The sequence below is a fragment of the Lucilia cuprina genome, chromosome 2, assembly GCF_022045245.1.
Source record: "Lucilia cuprina isolate Lc7/37 chromosome 2, ASM2204524v1, whole genome shotgun sequence".
NCBI lineage: Eukaryota > Metazoa > Arthropoda > Insecta > Diptera > Calliphoridae > Lucilia > Lucilia cuprina.
In genome coordinates this window covers 17,130,716-17,151,712 of record NC_060950.1, presented here as the reverse complement: position 1 = coordinate 17,151,712, position 20,997 = coordinate 17,130,716, and the positions used below count along the sequence as shown (strand labels likewise).

General features: G+C 28.3%; 1 protein-coding gene and 1 long non-coding RNA gene across 3 annotated transcripts in view; both read right to left on the bottom strand.

Moving 5' to 3' along the window:
- The window catches only part of LOC111678717 (fibronectin type-III domain-containing protein 3A), a 332,499-nt gene that overhangs the window by 195,191 nt on the left and 116,311 nt on the right, over positions 1-20,997 (bottom strand). The window contains exon 1 of one of the 2 annotated variants that reach the window (XM_046945866.1): positions 244-749. The exons of the other annotated variant lie outside the window; for it this stretch is intronic. The gene's annotated coding sequence lies outside the window, so the exon portion shown is untranslated. Of the gene's footprint in view, positions 1-243; positions 750-20,997 lie in introns of those variants that run through there. 2 annotated transcript variants of the gene reach the window in all.
- Positions 1,136-12,924, bottom strand: LOC111688466. The gene is made up of 2 exons (XR_002762852.2): positions 12,864-12,924; positions 1,136-1,524 (listed from the first exon to the last, which is right to left on the bottom strand). It is a non-coding gene; the product is annotated as an uncharacterized LOC111688466 (long non-coding RNA).

The window sequence follows — 20,997 nt, the reverse complement described above, 5'->3', positions numbered from 1 at the left end:
CTATCTATCTATCTATCTATCTATCTATTGAGAGAGAATTAGAATCACAGTTCTGAAAAGTCTACCTCGGTATCTTGGTCGAATCCTTTTTTTCTCTGTGTTATATTTTTGAAAAATAACCCCTTCCTTTTTAATTTAGTTGCCTACTTTTAGGTTTCATATAACATATCACAATAAACGTATTGAGTTGAGTTTTACAAAATAAAATTTTATTTTATAATTAAATAATATAATTGTACTTACTTTTTAATTAGTAAAAAAATTGATTTATTTATAATATTTTTTTAAGCAATTTTATGTTTTTTTATCCTCTGGATAAGCTTTAAGCGTTGTTTTATAACGTTTAATAGTTGTAAATGGTTCTAAGTGTTTTTTTTTTATAGAAAAACTTTTTTTGTATAATAATAAAAACAAAATAATCCTTTAGAAGGTTAGTCAGGCCAATATAATTAAGTTTGATTGTGAAAATTTTTTTATTGTTTTTCTCTCTTTTTATATTTATAAGAAAGAAAACTAAAAACCTTTGAAAGGAAGTTGTTTGGCAGATTGATTTTTGGACAAATATGGGGTAGAGAAGAAAATTTAAAGCTTTTTCTTAAGCAGATTTTGTTTTTTATTTTGTTGATAAAGAATAAAATTTTATTTGTTTTATATATTGAAAGTGAAAAGTTGGTTATTTTGGGTTAATATTATATTTATGAGTTTTTTTTTTAATATTTTTTTAAGTTTTATTGAAATTATTTTAATTTAATATTTATAATTAGCTTTAAATAATAATTAAATTCTGCTTTGAAATTGTATTTAATATTTTTTAATAATTTTCAAAATTTTTTTTAAATATTTATTATTATTTTGAAATATTTTTTTATAATTTTATAAAATTTTTAATAATTTTTTAATAATTATTTGAAAAATTTTAATTTTTTTTAAATTTATTTATTTTAATTGAAAAATATTTTTTTATAAAAATTTATTATTTTTGTATTTATATAATTTTATTTATTTAAGTTTAATAATTTATAATTTTTATTATTATTTAAAAAAAATTGTGATTATTTTATATAAGTTTAAATATTTCTCAATTTTTTATTAATTTATTTCATAATTTTTTATTTAAAAATTTTCACATTTAATATTTTATTATATTTTTTTGTTTAATTAAATTATTTATTTTTTATATTTTATTTAATTTTATTACTTTATTATACTAATTGGTCTCAAATATGTTAAGTTTTGGAACAAATTTTCATTGAGTTTTGCAGCTTGAACACAATTAAAGCGACTTAACGTTTTGTATTACAAAATGTAAATATTTAAATATTCCACTTTAAAAATAAATTCCCCGTTTTTTTTATGACAAAAATTATTGCACTTTGTTGTTATTTTTAATTATATTTAATTACAATATTTTTTATTGTTGTTAAGAATCATTAAAACGGAATGTTTAAGCGAATGTTTATTGCACGTTTTTTTTAGTTTTTTTTTTTTTTTGACCAGCCCGTAATTAAACCTTTAAAATCAGCTCTGTAAATAAAAAAATATAAAATTATATATAAATCATAAATTATTAATTAACTTCCCTCGGTCATGCTCTTTAACAAGTGGATTTTAAAACATTTTTTTAATAAAAACTTTTTTAATTTTTTTAAGTAATTTTTTAAATTCTTCATTAAATTTCTAAATTTGTACAAGTGTGAGTGTGTGTGAGATTTAATTTATTATAATTTTCTCCTTATCATTATTTTTTTTATAATTTACTTAATATTTTTTTTTAAATTTTAATTTACAATTAAAAACTACAATCAGACATGACAAATCATGCTTGATTTGTGGATCGAACCTCAAATAACGTCTTTTAAAGGGTGGTCATCTTCCGGTGTACCTGATATTGGTGTTGCCCTGGCTATTGATTGTTTTTTCCTTGTCGGGGTAAGCACTGGGTTTGATCCCATGCTACCTGTCATTCCGCAACGGAGCTATTATGGCAAGAGATTAGATAGCTCGAGTATTTCAGAAAAGTGCTGATATATGGACCAGCATAGTCATGTAAAAAGATTGTTACCTGTGCTGTTCACAAAAGGTCTCAGGACAGCGTGGTAGACCATTATCAAGTCTACTCTACTCTTGAGGTTGTCTACAAGAGAATAGAGAAGTGATATAATGGGAGAAGTTTAAAAACAACAAGAGAGTAAAGAAGTAATCCAAAATATGTAATCAGGATCCTTTTAGAGAAATGGACTAGGAAGAACTGAAGATAGCATTAGGAGAATAGAACAACTTCTCTGTTTGGTATGATAAGATAGTTGTATCATTATAACCAGTTAGATATTTTGAAGAATGTTATCAGGTACTTTAATTGAACGTTCAATAGATCAGAACAATAAACCAGGTTTAGTGTCTTTTCAGGGTTCATTTCCCGAGCAGGATATTTACATGATGAGGAAAATACCTACCTGTTGGACGACTCATTTCCACCTATTTGTGTCATGCGAAGAATGCACAGGTGGCAATTTTTGTAAATGATTACATTGGTCCAAGCACTCTTGCACACCGAAGAGACTTCTACAATAACCGATACAAGACAAAGTTAGACGACTGTTAGACGAATCACATTCGCCTACGTGAACAACAGACTTGAAGTTTTTCGTTCACAACATTACTTTTACAACCACAGGATGGTATTACAAATAACACGCAGGTGGTCCATATACAAACACTTTGCTCAAGTACTCGTGTACATCGAAGGGACCTCTTAAGTCACCGGCATAATACATAGTCCGAAACTATGACCTGTGGACTACCTGTGCGTGTTGTATCATACTATATGAAACTCTGAGTCGACTACTGATTAAATCATTGCAAGAAAATGGGCTGAAGTTCATCAAGTTAATATGACCTGGGGGAACACAAAACTAGTCCTGATCTTGTTAGTTCTGAGTCGACTCCCCGGATTACTTTCACACCAAGATGGGGAAACTTTATCAAGGCAACATGACCCGAGCCCATGTGCAAGCACTTTTTTCAAGTACTCGTGTACACCGAATGAAATTCTTTAATAACTAGTATACGACATAGTCTGAAACTACTTGTGCCCTTTGTATCAGATTACATGGCTCCCTGAGTCAACTACTGATGAAATCATACCAGGAAAATGGGCTGGAATTTATCAAGTAAACATTCCCTTGGGGACTTGATAAATTCTGACTAGAGCACCTCTTTTACCCCAGATTACTTTCACACCAAGATGTGGTCGACTTTATCAAGGCATCATGCCCTGGCCGTGCTCTTGTTAGTGGCATTAAAACTCCATTAATCCTTTAATTACATTCTTAATAGTTTTACTCAAAAGAAATCAAACTATTTTAATTTTTAAAGATTTTTAATGATTTTATACTTTTAAACAACTGTTGGAAATAACTCTTTTTTGTAAAAATTCTAACACAACTTGTAAAATGTTTAAGATAAATTTTCCTAAGTGGCTTAATGTTGTGTAAATTGTATCATTTGAACATAAATATTTTGGTTAAAAACATTACAAACTAAAAATAAAAGAAAAATGAAGTGAAATTTATTTTCAAAAGAAATATTTAAGGCAAGAAAAATAATAAATTTTGGTTTTAACAAGATCCTTGAGAATGCACAAGAAACCGTTTGGTTTAACTGTTAGCTTATGGGTTTTAAAGAGGGAGTAAAACAGAATATTGAAAAAAAGTTAAAAACTTGAGTTTAAATTAGATGTATAAATATATCTGAACAATTCTAAATCCGTAGCTTTAAGAGTTCCAGTATGCTGTCAAGTTTTCGAGATATTGTGTTTTTAGGCATATTTCTTCATATTTGAGATGTTAAAACTATGCAGAGACATCTTTATTTATGCAAGTTTGTTATATCAACTGAAAATTCAAGCTGTAAACTGTTCTAAATCCGTAGCTTAAATAATTTCACCATCATATCGAGTTTTCGAGATATTGTGTTTTAAAGCATATTTCTTTATAGTTGAGACGTTGAAACAGTGCGAAGAGATCTTTACTGAAACAAGTTTGTTATATCAAGTGAAAGTTCAAGCTGTAAACTGTTCTAAATCCGTAGCTTAGAGAATTCTACCATCATATCAAGTTTTCGAGATATTGTGTTTTAATACATATTTTTCATATTTGAGATGTTAAAACTTTGCGAAAACATCTTTATTTATGCAAGTTTGTTATATCAACTGAAAGTTCAAGCTGTAAACTGTACTAAATCCAAACAAAATTTCACCACCATATCAAGTTTTCGAGATATTGTGTTTTAATACATATTTCTTCATATTTGAGATGTTAAAACTGTGCGAAGACAACGTTATTTATGTAAGTTTGTTATATCAACTGAAAGTTCAAGCTATAAACTGTTCTAAATCCGTAGCTTATAGAATTCTACCATCATATCGAGTTTTCGAGATTTTGTGTTTTAAAACATATTTCTTCATATTTGAGAAGTTATAACAAAGAAAGTTCAAGCTGCAAACTGTTCTAAATTCGAACAGAATGCCACCATAATATAAAGTTTTCGAGATATTATGTTTAAAGGATATTTCTTCATATTTGAGACGTTATAACAGTGCGAAGACAAATTTATCAATACAAGTTTGTTAGGTCAACTAAAAGTTCAATCTGTAAGCCTTAACATGAAAGTTTTAACTCTTTTATAGCTTTATCCTTTTTCCATGTATCTAATCATAAAGTTTGTACTAAAATTGTTAATAAAATTTTAATTATTAAAAATTTTTAGTTCCTCAAAACAAAAAACTTTATATTTTTCCAAGTTATTTTTGCAAATACTATTTAAAACTATTTGTATAAATTAAATTCCCTAAAATTTCCTTGAATTTGTTTCAAAGTAAAATTCTTTAAAATTAAAAATGATTAATTCCGTGTATTATCCAAAAAAAAAAGATTTATTTTCTATTTATATTTTCTTTTCAATTTTGTTACGGAAAATGATTTTTAATTTTTGTTTCGAAGTTCTTTTTTTTTTGCAAATAAAAACTATAAAGAATTTTTTCGTCTGATTCCTAGAAAAATTTCACACTGTATGGATTTAACACAAGTGTATAAATTTTGCCAACAACGTAACGTATAAACAAGTGTTGAAAAAAAATCAAATGTAATTAATCATTTTTAACAGCAAAAAAAGCAAGAAAAAACACATAAAAAAGGCCACATTTAAAAAAAAAGTACATTTTGTTAAGTACTTTTTCTCTCAAAGTAATGAACTCTCTACTTTACCCAAGGTTGTCTATAAAATAAACAAAACGTTTTGTTACCAAAAAAACACAAGGGAACACTTTCCGCAATCCCTAAAATCCTTAAAAGCTCTTCAGTATAAATTTGTTTTCTGTTCAAAATAGTTATGCCTTAAAAAAGGTACTTTTTCTAACTTGTTATAGCGTACTTTTTGGTGCCCTATTACCATTCACCCACTAACAATTGTTTTTCTAAGTATTTATTTGTGTGTTTTTTTTTTCTACATTACACGACCGTTAAGTAAATATTTTCATATTTCATTTTAATTATTTGCAATAAATTTTAATACATGTGTATTAAAAAAGTACTATATAATTAATTTACGTTCTTTTAGAGAAGAAAAATGATTTTTAGTTTTTTTTTTTTTTTTTCTTTAGTCTGTGCATCATCATCATCTTTATCATTAACAGAGTAACAGCATAACCACAACAATCATCGTCAACATCTTCAATCACTCATTACTAGAACCACATATTATAAAACTGTGGACATTATAGGAGAGTTCTAGGGGTTGCATCTCTGCAATATTAATGTTGTGAAAGCATTAAAACTGACATCAGTTTCATTAAACATAAAGTGTTTTTAAATAATGTTTTGAGAAGAGGACACGATTCGCGAATATTCTCGATTCATTTTTACTCGCATACCGATTCTACTTTAACTTCCCAGTGAAAAATAATTGATGTCATACAAACAAACTAAATCTTAATCACATCTAAAAATGCTATTATATACTATTCACGTTTATAACCCAAATATTTCCTTACAAATGAATACCTAGTTAAAAGTAAGAAAATAGATGTAGAAAAGTCATTACAAATAACATATTTGAAGTAAATTAAGTTTTGGTGAAAACCAGTGAAATTTTCATAAGAATGTCCTTAAGAGAATGTGTTTTAGATTTGATATCCATATATCGGATTTTAACTGCTTCTTAAACTAAGATTAGATGTATAATAATAATTTTTCAAAGCAGGCCTCAAGGATTTGGTACTAACTAACTTACTAACTAACTAACTAACTAACTAACTTACTAACTAACTAGCTAACTAAATAACTAACGAACTAAGGCCGAAGGACGATCATCGATATAGATACAGTATTTCATCTAGGCATCACCCATCGGCTGTAAACTGTTCTAAATCCGTAGCTTAGAGAATTTCACCATCATATAGAGTTTTCGAGATATACAACTTAAGTTATACAAGTTTGTTATATCAAATGAAAGTTCAATCCTGTTCTAAATTCGTAACTAAGAGAAATCCAGCATTATATCAGGTTTTCAAGATACTGTGTTCTATGGCATATTTCTTCATATTTAAGATGTTATAACTGTGCGAATACAACTTTAGTTATACAAGTTTGTTATATCAACTGAAAGTTCAAGCTGTAAACTGTTCGAAATCCATAGAACAGTATCGAGTTTTCGAGATTTTGTATTTTAAAGCATATTTCTTCATATTTGAGACGTTAAAACAGTGCGAAGACAACTTTATTTATACAAGATTGTTATATCAACTGAAAGTTGAAGCTGTAAATTGTTCTAAATCCGTAGCTAGCAGTATTCTATTATCATATCCAGTTTTCGAGATATTGTGTTTTAAAACATATTTCTTATATTTTAGAAGTTACAACTTTATTTATACAAGTTTGTTATATCATTTAAAAGTTCAAGCTGCAAACTGTTTTAAATCCGAACAGAGTGCCACCATCATATAAAGTTTTCGAGATATTATGTTTAAAGGATATTTCTTCATATTTGAGACGTTATAACAGTGCGAAGGCAACTTTATCAATACAAGTTTGTTAAGTCAACTAAAAGTTTTATCTGTAAGCTTTAAAACGGAAGTTTAAACTCTCTTATAGCTCTCTTATAGGACAATCCGATTCAGCTCACCACGATCAAGATCATGTTGCCTTGATGAAAGACCTCAATTTGGTGTAATCCTAATTTGATATGATACACCTCAAATCTGTCGGGATTAAAAGCATGTGATGCTCAAATGTATCAACGGCCTTTCCTTGGAATGATTTCACAGGGGGTCGAACCAAAGAACCATTCAATGACTGTTGGGCAGAGGTTCAGACTTTGTCTGGTCTTGGTTATTGAAAAGGTCCCTTTGGAGGGAAAATTTGTTAAACTCAATTTTGGGAGAAGAGAATGTCGGTTAAAAGACTGATTGATCAACATGCATCATATAGGGTGAATGAATCTTACCCATTCGAATAATGCCGAGAGTGAGTGTCTCGTGTGATGTTCTCTATGAGTGTGTCGACTGAATGAAAAGTGATCAGGTTTGAATGGTGATGGATGATACCTTGCCAATGCATGATCAGGGTAAATTCTTATTTATCACAGTGTCTTCTCTGTGAGTAAGAACGTAGTCTACCGTTTATTTGATAGATAATGTTGCCACCTCAGTCAGAAGTAATCCCATCTGCATGCTTGTCATCGAAAGTGACGTTTTTGTATCTGGGCAGCAGTGATCAGAGATTAGATTAGAACTAGGTGCTGTTGATGACTCAACAGAGGCCATCCCATCTCCGTGATTGTAAACAGAAGTGATGTTTTACATCTCCGAAGTTATACAACGGGGCAGAAATGGTCAGAGATTTTTAGTTCTTTTAAAGGAGTATAAGAAATATTGAAAATTTCATATACGAAAGATTGCAATGGATCTTAATTAATGCCAATATTTTTTACATTTCTCTTTTAGCTCAATTTCCTGTTTAGTTTTTCTCTCAGTGTTTTATACATATTTGTTGTTTATAAGCCTGCTTTATATTTTTCTAGTTTTTATCATATTGTTTTCTCTCTTCTATTCATTTTTTTTCCATTTCCTAGGTCTTTTCTTTTATGTAGTCTTTTTCCAAATGGATATAGGAGACGACAAAGATAATAATTCATATTTTTCTTTAGATTTTTTCTTATTTCTCCAACATCAATTCTAATTGTAAAATGTTTTTTTTTTCGTTCTTAAAATATCTGAAAGAAAACAGTTCCATTAGTTTTGTATACATTGCATATTATTGTTGTTGTTGCTGTTGTTGTTGTTTTGAAGTATGTAGTATTTGTAATTTCATATAGTTAGAGAGAAGAGACGTATTAGTTGAAATCAAACGCTATAAATGTATTTAGTTGCTTTTGCTTTATGATTGTTGTTTTTCTATTATTTATTTATTATTGTTCATCATCATGTTTTATGTACTATTTTTTCTAATGTTGTTTTCGTGTTGCTGTTGTTGTTATTATTATTTTTTCTTATTTCTCTAGTTGTCTTGCATTGAAGGTACTACTACTAGTTGTTGTTATTATTAATATGGAAAATATATGAAGAAACAACAACAACACACACAAACCCCACAGAATAAACAGAGAAGAAATTATATGGGAGCAAAATCGAAAAAAACAAACAGTATACAGAGAAAGATGTGAAAAGAAAGCAAATGAATTGTAATTGTCGGTTTGTATTATTGTTGTTGTTCGACTAAACATACTAGTACCAAAACCAAAAAAAAAACAAACATAATAAAAATATGAAAGCAATTGAAGAATATGATGAGTGAAAAGCAAGCCAGAACACAGAGTGAAAATAACAGCGAAAAGCGAGGGAGGATAACAAAGATGTTGTTTATAATAATAATGATGATATTCTTGTTGTTGTTTTAGTTTCAGTTCATATGGATAATAATGACGTTTTTTTCTTTTTTTGATAATTATGATATTGATGATGGTTGTGTTTCTTCTTATTTTATTTCGTTGCGCTAGTTTTGTGATTGTACTCTATATACAATAGTAGTTTTTCATGTAAATTTTATTTTATGTAACCTTATTATAAGCAGCAACAACAACCACAAATAACTCTTAATAGCGAGGAGAGCAAAAGCACAAGAGAGATAGCGTACGGTTCTCTTATTAAATTGATACATTATGACTCATTTAAGAATTTATTGGTGTATTATAATAAAAATCATTTATGCTAATAGACTATTATGAAAAATTCCTTGAATTGAAATACGAACAATGCAAAAATTTTATAGTTTTCGCCATTATAACATAAATTTCAGATTAAAATCTTGACTCTAATATAAACATCAGTAATAACTATTGTCTAGCTCACCATCTCATCCCTAGTCCAGTTTATAGTCTCGACTGTAGTTTCGTTTAGAGTCAGAACTAAAGCTTAGTTTATGGCCTGGTATATAGTATAGATTATGGTATAGTCTAAAGTTTAGTCTATAGTCAATATATAGCATATAGTCTATGGTATAGAATATAGTCTAATCTTTAGCCTAGACTATAGTGTAGTCTATAGTCTAGTTTATAGCCTAGTCCTTAGTCTAGCCCATAGTATAGTGCATTTATATTCTAGTCTACAGTTCAACCTATAGATGAGTATTATCTAGTCTATAGTGTAGTCTATAGTCTAGTCTATAGTCTAGTCTATAGTCTAGTCTATAGTCTAGTCTATAGTCTAGTCTATAGTCTAGTCTATAGTCTAGTCTATAGTCTAGTCTATAGTCTAGTCTATAGTCTAGTCTATAGTGTAGTCTATAGTCTAGTCTATAGTCTAGTCTATAGTCTAGTCTATAGTCTAGTCTATAGTCTAGTCTATAGTCTAGTCTATAGTCTAGTCTATAGTCTAGTCTATAGTCTAGTCTATAGTCTAGTCTATAATCAAGTCTATAGTCTAGTCTATAGTCTAGTCTATAGTCTAGTCTATAGTCTAGTCTATAGTCTAGTCTATAGTCTAGTCTATAGTCTAGTCTATAGTCTAGTCTATAGTCTAGTCTATAGTCTAGTCTATAGTCTAGTCTATAGTCTAGTCTATAGTCTAGTCTATAGTCTAGTCTATAGTGTAGTCTATAGTCTAGTCTATAGTCAAGTCTATAGTCTAGTCTATAGTCTAGTCTATAGTCTAGTCTATAGTCTAGTCTATAGTCTAGTCTATAGTATAGTCTATAGTCTAGTCTATAGTCTAGTCTATAGTCTAGTCTATAGTGTAGTCTATAGTCAAGTCTATAGTCTAGTCTATAGTCTAGTCTATAGTCTAGGCTATAGTTTTAGCTATAGCTTAGCCTATGGTCAAACATATAGACATAGTGTAACCTATAGTCTATTATATAGTTTAGTCTATGGTCTATTATTTAGTCTAGTCTATGTTGAATAAATCGAATATTGAACATTTTGCAAATTAAAGAGAAAAGAGTGATCTGTAGTTTGACAACAGAGCAAAGCTCTTTTGTGTTCGTTGTATTGTAGAATTATTTGTTTAAACATGTTCAATTAAAAAAATATACAAATTCCTTGTTAAAAAAAATTGCAAAAATGTTTTATTCGACTATACACATACATACACATATAAATAAAAATGTCTCAGAAATAAAATTAATTTAAAATTGTCAAACACAATTTGGGAAAAAAATTTAATGAATAATGAAGAAAAAAAGTAGCTTAATTAAGTTGATGACGGTCACTCACTAGTTGTCTAAAGGGATTTTTATTTTAGAAAGTTGTAAATTTTTTTTATATATTTTTCTCATTTTCTGCACTAGACGACAGACATTGCTTTTGGAATTTTAAAATTTTCATGGCACCTATGGCAAGTTTAATTAAAACAAGAAGGTTTTACGAAAATATTATTACCAGAGAGAGAGAGACTTTTAATATAACACTATTGTTATGAATATCTGAAGCCGCCATAACTCTTCTCCAGAACCAGTTTTAAATATCCTGAACTGTTTTTAAAAACATCGATGATTAAAAACTGCTTAGTTCCGGATTCGCTCTAAAGTAGGTGTAGACATACATACTCATTCTCTCTAATTAATTTCGAAAGTTGGGGATTCGATTAAAAATATTATTTTTAAAAACTTGTTATAGAACCGTTCTATAATGCCTTCACCTAACAAATTCCTTAGGTGACAATTTTCAACATTAGTTTTGAATATCAGTTTTCTCAAGACCTTTTAAATTTAATCGAATACTTCCATAAAAATATATATTTTAATTAGAAAATATTTTAACATAAAACTTATTTCATCGTAAATATCATGAATTGTTCTACTCAACAACTTATATTTCTATGATTACATCATACTTTCTACATTACTTTTGAGGAGTCTAGTAATGACTTTCTTTTACTCTGCTAAAGAACTGTGCTTTGTAATGAAAAGTGGTTCTTCTATGGTAAGATTAGAGGATGATGAATCTACATCAAATCTGATTAAACACAACAGGCCTCTATTGACTGCTGTTCCATCCTATTCATGAAAGAATTTTTGTTGATGAAATCCAAAATCTTATATAGTATTTACTGAATGTATTATCTTCCGATGTTCGGAAACTCAGTTTATTCGCTTCATACTATTTACTACAAAATTCATTCCAATTAATAGTAATATTTATCTCTGTTTTACTCAGTTGCATTCATATAGAAACAAACAAAAAAATCGTATATATATATGAACTTTTAATATTCATAAGGAAATTGTTTCTTATCCAATTCATACTATTTACGATAAAATTCATTGCAATTATGTTTTATTTTTTCTGTTTTACACTGTTGGATTTCTTATAGAAACAAACCAAAAAAATATTTGTCATTTAATCTACTTATAATATTCTGAAAAAGATTCTTATTCGATTCATATTATTTACTACAAAATTCATTCTAATTATGTATTATTTTTCTCTCTTTTACTCTGTTGGATTCTAAACAGAAAATCAGATAATTTATGAACTTTTTATATCCTGAATGAATCTGTTTTTTATTCAGTTCATACTATTTAATACAAAATTTATTCCAATTATGTTTTATTTGTCTCCTTTTTATTATCTTAGATTCCAGCTAGATACAAAATAGTCTGTCTGACAATATTATACTATTTATGAACTTTTATTATTTTGAATGTAAATCTTTCATATTCAAATTCATACTTTTTACTATAAAATTCATTCTAATTACGTATTATTTCTTTTTGTTGAAAATTTGATTAAAAAGTGTTAAAAAAATATTGTTATTTTCAAAATTTAAACAATTTTTTTTTTTTTTTTTGAATCGGTAGAACTAAACACATTTCATATACCACATCATAATATTTATAAAAGATTCATACTATTGATTAAAAAATTCAGGATGGTTATGTTTTATTATGATTTTCTGTGTTAATTTGTTGGAAATTTGGGTAAAAGGTTCTTAATTTAGATTTTATCAAAAAATTTTAATAGAAATTTTTTAAAATTTTCAAGGTTTTTGTTTGATTTTAAACAATTTTTTTAATTTTTTCTAAAAATATTTTGTTTTTGCAAATTTTTTTTTCTAACTTAGAATTAAAATTTTTTTGTTTAAATTTTTCAACTTTTGATAAAACCAATTTTTTTTATTCAAAAACTCACACACACACTCAAAAAGCAAAATATTTTTTATCTTAAAATTTTCTGCAATTAAATATCCAAATATAATCCAATTTTTTTTTCGTTTTTGTTAACCGGAAGTAGCTTTGGCTGTTATTTAAAATTGATATTTTAAATTCCACTTATTAAAGGCAAAAACATTTTTTTTAAATAATTATAATCACCTTTTTGGTTTAAAAGAAAATACAGCTTATTTTGGCTTTTTTAAATATTTCAAAATTTTTTACTTTTGCAGTTTTATAAAACAAATTTTTGTGTTATTAGTTGTTATATTAATTTTGAATTTTTTGAAAATATAAATATTTTTTTTTATTAAACTTTTTGTTTATTATTTTTTTAACACTTTTGGAAAAAATCTTGTTTTTTTTAAGAAATTTTACACACACACACACGAACCGTTTAATTTGTTTAATTTTCTTAAATTTCAAAATTTTTGAAATATTTTAAGATTTTTTATTTTTTTCAATAAACAATATTTAATTTTCAAGACGTCTGCTTTGACAATTAATTGATTGTCAAGTCGTTTTGTTTTTTTTTCCACCAGCAGCCTCACAATTACAAAATTTTTATTGGCAAATTTCTTGTTAATTGTTTTGATTAACTTTTTAATTGTTTAAAATTTAATTGAAAAGCATTTAAATTAATTTTTTTTATATAGAAAATATATCTCAGCGGAAAGTATGAAGAAAAAAATGTACGATTATTATTTATAATTTTATTTTTGTTTAATTTTTTTTCTTAATTTCCTCTAGATTTCAAAATCAGTTTTCAGTTTCTCTGTAAACCGTTCGGTTTGAATGTTAGAATCGAACTATTCGTTTGTCTGCCAAGTTTACGTACACATTGCCAGTTATTGCCTTCCAATATAATATGATGATAATGATGTTGTTATTGTTGTTGTTGTTGTTGGTGGTGTGTCGCTGTATTTCCAATATTTTGTATTGTTTTTATGTTTTATAAGTCTCTTCGCAGTCTGTGCAGTTTGTAAATGGTTCGATGGCCATACATGCCCAAACCCAAATCTCGTAAACGTAAAAAAGAAGTCTCCATTACTTTCAAAAGACTTCAAACATAATTCCCATACACACTAGCAGACATTTGAAAAAAAAAATGTGAAAAAAATCAGCTCCAACATTTTTAAAGCATCAATGCGCCGGTTTGAGATTTTTTTCGTAACTTCATACTCCAACATTAAGGCCTTCACCACCCGCTGGAACTAAATTCACACATCAGCACAGGCACACACAACAAAGAGCAGAACCCCCCATTTGCAAAAAAAACACTCGCTTTCCAATACTCATTATGCTCATTGGAAAGGTATCCAAATTTACTCTCTTTATCTCTTGCTCTCTTTTATATACAACTTGCTATATATGTATATTTGTTATTGTATTTTAGGGTTTTATAACCGGCTTTGTCTCCACTCTAAAACAACGTCAACAACCACAACAACAACCAACACAAAACAATCATCTGTTTTTATTTGTATTCCATTTTAATAGTATTTTTCTTTTGCTTCTCTCTCACTCTTGCTCTTCCAATGGCATTCGTAGTAGTGGTTGTTTTCCTTTATTTGTAATCGCAATGTAGAAACTGTATATGTCCAATTGGTTAGACCATCTCTTGTAGAGGCAACATGTTGCAAATACAGATAAGACCATACACATACATGTTCCATACTCACTTGTTTGAATGCTGTCTTTAATATGAAATACAAAATGGTATTACCAGATGAAAAAAGCTACATGTCGTATGTAGCGGTATTTTGTTGAAATTTTAAAATGGTGATAATGAGATGAATTATTTTGATTACACTCTGTTTGAAAGCTTTTGTTTTCTTTACTTCAAGTACAATTCTTCTTATTCAATTCTTTGTGCACAGAACATTCACATTTTTCTTAGATCACAATATCATATGGACTTCGACCATATTCAAGATCATACGGTTTCCTAGATATTCGAATTTTTTAAATTTATATAGGAGGTGCGAAGCTTTCTTTTTACACATGCATCCGTGACATTCGGATACACAAGTTTTCATAAAAAAAATTTACAATTTAGGCTTAAATAGCGTCCCTGATTTTAAAAGATTTTCACCTACTTCAAATCGAAAGTGCCACGCTTTGTAATGCTAATCCTATCAATATATTGGAATATATAGATGGAAAAGTAACTAACTAACAAACTAAGTTACTAACTAACTTCCTAACTGTTTATCTATCTATCCATTTATCTATCTATCTATCTATCTATCTATCTATCTATCTATCTATCTATCTATCTATCTATCTATATATCTATCTGTCTGTCTGTCTGTCTGTCTGTCTGTCTCTCTGTCTGTCTATCTATCTATCTATCTATCTATCTATCTATCTATCTATATATCTATATATCTATCTATCTATCTATCTATCTATCTATCTATATATTTATCTACCTACCTATATATCTATCTATCCATCTATCTATCTATCTATCTATCTATCTATCTATCTATCTATCTATCTATCTATCTATCTATCTATCTATCTATCTATCTATCTATCTATCTATCTACCTATCTATCTATCTATCTATCTATCTATCTATATATCTATCTATCTATCTATCTATCTATCTATCTATCTATCTATCTATCTATCTATCTATCTATCTATCTATCTATCTATCTATCTATCTATCTATCTATCGATCTATATATCTATCTATCTATCTATCTATCTATCTATCTATCTATCTATCTATCTATCTATCTATCTATCTATCTATCTATCTATCTATCTATCTATCTATCTATCTATCTATCTATCTATCTATCTATCTATCTATCTATCTATCTATCTATCTATCTATCTATCTATCTATCTATCTATCTATCTACCAATCTATTTATTTATCTATCTATCTATCTATCTATCTATCTATCTATCTATCTATCTATCTATCTATCTATCTATCTATCTATGTATCAATCTATTTATCTATCTATCTATCTATCTATCTATCTGTCTATCTATCTATCTATCTATCTATCTATCTATCTATCTATCTATCTATCTATCTATCTATCTATCTATCTATCTATCTCTCTATCTATCTATTTATGTATAATAGGTAGTTCGAGACAGTCCGTTTAATTATGTTTTTCAAAATTGACATGATCTTAACAGTTAAAGTGACAGTTTCTTTCATATTCAGTATAATAAAAAAAATAATAAAAAAAAAATTAAACTTAACTGACCAAACCTTAAAAAAAATTCGTTAAAATTTTGACTTAATATCTGATGCAATTTTCAAATTTTATTTCAAATCATGTTGGTTGTCATGTATGTCTTATTTATTTTGTATGAAAAAAGTATCAATTCGTTATCAAAAATATATTTCCACATAATTTAATTGAACCTTCTCTTGAAACATCGCTCGCATATCAAACGTCTATAGAAAAATATGTGTGACTTTTGTTCACTTTACAAATTAATTGAAAAAAATTTAGTCTTTTTCAGCTGTTTAATCAAAGACCTGAAAACAATGAGACTCATTTCAGAAACAAAACTGAGAGCGATTTTCACAAAAAAAATCCAACTACTACTCTATAGAAAAGTATCACTAATACAAGTGTAGAAACCGATAAAAAAAGGCAAAAAAACACAAAAAGTTGTCTTAGGTTCAATGAGTTAACAACTACTACAACAAGAGTAGACTTGTAACAGAAAGAAACATGTATTTATTGGAATTTCGAAAATGTATGGATGTACGTAAGAATGTTTGGAAGTACTTACATATGTATAAAAAATCATGTTCATCTGAAGTAAATCAAGGCAAAATAAAGACAAAACAATCTTCTTTTTTTAGGAAAAAGTATCTCAAAAGAAGGTAATATTGACAGAGTACTCAATCAAAAAGGGTTTTTTTTTTTTTTAAATAACAACAATAATAAAGTTAAGCATTTGGTAAATGAAATTTTGTGTAAGAACAGGCTGCTACTTGAATTGATACTGTGACGTAGATAGATACTTTACAGAAAAAAGATATACAAGTTCTTTTTGTTATATATTTTTGAAAATAATTCATTTTGGTACCTTTAGTATTTTTGGCTAATATTTGCTTTACTAGGGCTTTTCTAAGGAGAAATGTATCGTAGTGCATCAGTTCGAACATAAGATCATTAGGTTGTTGTAGTTGCTTTTATTTTGAAACATCTTCTTAACTACATATGCCTTCTGCGCCAAAAGAACTGCTCATTTTTTGAATGAGAAAACTATCAAGCCGATATATGATTCCTATTCTAGAGTAAAGTTCAAGCTCGCCACGGCGAAAGAATAGCTAATCGTTGGGAGCCAAAAACTATCATGCCGATATCAGACTTATGATCAAAAGGGAAGAGTATAACAAAAGAGAGAGAGAGAGAGAGTGAGAGATTGATACTTGCTTCAAACAAATCAGTTGAGTGCAATTTAAGTTCCCTGTATTGGTCTGGCCAGATTTTAGCAGTTAATAATATATATGTATTAACTTTTTGATTCCTCCAAATACTAAGTCGATTAAGTAGATAAAGTAGATTCTTCAACATTATACTTTAATGGAAGTTCTTTGAATAAAGTTAATTTCAAAAAAGTTCTCTAATCTTAGTTTCGGTGATCGGACGAGAACCAATGTATTCAGCCATTGACCAAACGAAAAGTTAAACCGTAATTGTGTAATGAATTGCCAAGGTTAAGGAGGACCTTTGGAACCAAACAGTATTTCCAACAATGTTGATAAGACTCGTTAATTGAGACAGTATATATCATGAAAAAAAAACGTTTTGTCTAATTATGAGGCCCAGACTAAGCTCTCATTGAGAGAGTCAGTCACGCAAAAGGTTCTGTTTCGATTCAATAAAACTATGTAAGTAGCTGACATGACGAAATGTCCAAAATGTGAGTCTACAAGGAGTTCAAGGTTCTTTGCCTTCTATTCCTCGATCGTGTTCAATATTGCTACTAGGGAAATATGTATACGATTTCTTTCAATCAGTTTTGTACAACGACAATCAGGAAATCCTAACAAATACTCATCTACAATCCAGAATGTCAAGATCTGTGGAATACCTAAGTTCAATTCTGTATTCATATAGATCTTCATCGGTCATTATCGATACCTCAGCAAGGGTAATATTACTAAACTATTTTGTTAAAAGATTATCCGACAATGTCGCAGTCTGTCCTAGGCCTTCTCGTTAAAATGTGATGTAAGTTTGGACAGCAAGTGAACTGAAAATGCTTTCTTCAGACAATTTTACTAAAATTCAGAAAAAGTTTATCTTGCTGGAATATAAGGCACTCAAATCCCAGCATTCGTTTTAATGAGATAATGTGATAGGGGACTTTATGCAATTTTTTATTCGGCGATTATTTAGGGTCTGTTGTTGCTAGCGTTAAGTCAATTTTTGGTTTAAAAGACCGATATTTAGTTGGTACTTTTTCACATGAAGGGATTTTTCGGTACCCTCATATGTTGTGGGGGGCTCATTTGTGTAAGATAATTGTACTGAATAGTTGTACTATTTAGGTTTGAATAATTGTGTTTGTTTGCTTAGTTGGATTGTGTGAGGTTGGATTTAAAATTTGTTCAGTTTGTTTGATAAATAGTTAAGGTTGAGGTTTGATAGGTTTTAGTTTAATGAGGGGATATTTTTTCAAAGAGTTCTTTTACAAATTAACGCATAGACTTACGTACATACATATCTACTGAAATGTAGTATTTATTTAATTGTAAAAGTTTGAAGGTAATTCATATAAGAAAAACAAAAATTTTAAGTTGCAGTTGCATTCATAATAATTTTTGTTTATAGGATGGTAGGAATTTAATTTTTTTTCGGTATTTTGTAACAAAATAATAGTAATTGTTTGTTTGTGTGTGGGAAACAAATGTGAAGGGAATTATCTTGCATTTCTAGTGCAATACACAAAACAATATACAAAAACCTAGAGATACATGGTATCTTTAAAATACACAAATTGTATCTGAAAAGCTTAAAACTAAAGTGGCTGTGGTTTGTTGTTGGTGTGTTGAATTAAATGTTTATTTAACAACAAAATGTTAAGACAAAACTCCAGTGAATTGAAATGAAAGATTATAATACACACACAAGTTGGAAATAAAAAGAATAAATACAATATTTAACTGTGGTATTAGAAGAGCAAGAGTTGCTAAAGTATCTTTTAGATACATTAAAAAAAAATTATAAAACTGAGAAGCAAATCAGTTTGAAGGTTTTTTATTTTATAAATTTCACACACATTTATATAAATATAAGTAGTTACAATAAAATATGTATATAGATAGATACTTACAGCAACAACAACAAGACCAGTTAAATAAAATAAGGTTTATTGTAAGAATATGTATGTATTTTTTTTTTTTCATTTTACATAAAATATGTTAAACAGAAAAAAAATCAATGCAAAAAGCACAGAAAAGACAAGAAACAGACAATAAAAAAAATTTATAAAAAATTTTGCTAAAAAGGCCAACGTCACTAAAATCAACATTTTACACACACACAAACAACATAGAGCTAGCTATAGCAGCAGCAGCAACAGAAACCAGCAGCACCAGCAACAATACTAGTAAAAGTAGTTGTGGCTGTAGCCAGTCGCCAATTGCAAAAGCCAACAATCATGTTTGATATTTTTTTTGTCTTCTTGAGAAAAAAATCGTTTTGCATTGAAATTCTATAAAAAAAATCAGAGAATCTTAAACTTCTCTTGTCTATAGACTGGTCTAAACCAAACTAGTCCATAAACTGTAAACTAGTCAATACATAAGATTATAAACAGTTTTTAGACCAAATTCGGTATAGACTCGCGAATTTCAAACTATAGATTGGCCAACAGTCCACTCTATATACCAGACTGAATACTAGTATGTAGTCCAGAATACAGACTGGTCTGCAGTCTAGAATATAGACTAATCTACAGTCTAAACTATGGAATGGACTATAGTCCAGACTATAGAATGATCTATAGTCCAGACTTTAGAAATATCTATAGTCAAGGCTATAGAAAGATCTATAGTCCAGACTATAGAATGATCTATAGTCCAGACTATAGAATTATCTACAGTCCAGACTTTAGAATGGTCTATAGTTCAGACTATAGAATGATCTTAAGTCCATACTTTAGAGTGGTCTATAGTCTAGACAAATTATTAGTGCAGCATATAGACTGGTCAATAATCCATTATATATACTCTCTCAATTGTCCAGAATGTAGCCTAGTCTAGAGTTCAGACTATAGACTGTTCTATAGTTCATATTATCATTGATCTGTAGAATATACTATATTCCAAAATACTGATTGGTATATAATCAATACTACTACATACATACAACACAGAATGGATTATAGTTCAGACAATAGATTAGTCTATAGTCAAGACTATAAATTGATCTATAGTACAGAATATAGTTCAGACAATGGAATTGTATATAGTCCAGACGTTATACTAGTATATAGTAGAACTAGGACTGATATGAAACTTAACTAGAACTGAACAGTTCAAACCAATTTTAATATGTGTGGAAAATTTCGTATGATTTAATATTTTAGGATCAAATACCTATGATTCGCTTACAAGTTTTTCTTAATGCTTTGTTCAATATTTATATTATTTTCATATTTCAAACTTTACTATACGTTCTCATATCAATTTGTTACCATTTCAATTATTACTATTATTTCTTGTTTTTTTTTGGCTTTGTTTGTTGCACATTCCAAAGATACTAGTTGTTGTCGTTTCAAGCAGCAAAACACTCATACAATGAGAAACAAAAAATTTATTCTAACTGTAGTACGTGCAACAAACAGACAAATAAACAATCAAGTAAGTAATATTAACAACAAGTACAACACGAAAAATTACCAACCAAAAATAAGAAAATACAAGTTGCTGCGTATCTGTGTCAATATGAACGTAAACTGCAGTTATCCGTTGCAGTTTAGATGAAATTTTTAACACAAACTACATCTACTACCATAATAATAATAAGAATAGCAATAATAGTAAGAACTACAATAATAACAAAAACAAGTCAGTTATCTAGTTTTAAAACAGTGGGGCCGATTGCCAACAATAAATTTGCTGTCTATGGGCTGGAGCGTTTCGAATGAACAACAAGTGTTTTTTCGATTCGACTCTCTGAACAATAACTTAAATAGAACTGAACTAGAACTGAACTAGAACTGAACTAGAACTGAACTAGAACTGAACTAGAACTGAACTAGAACTGAACTAGAACTGAACTAGAACTGAACT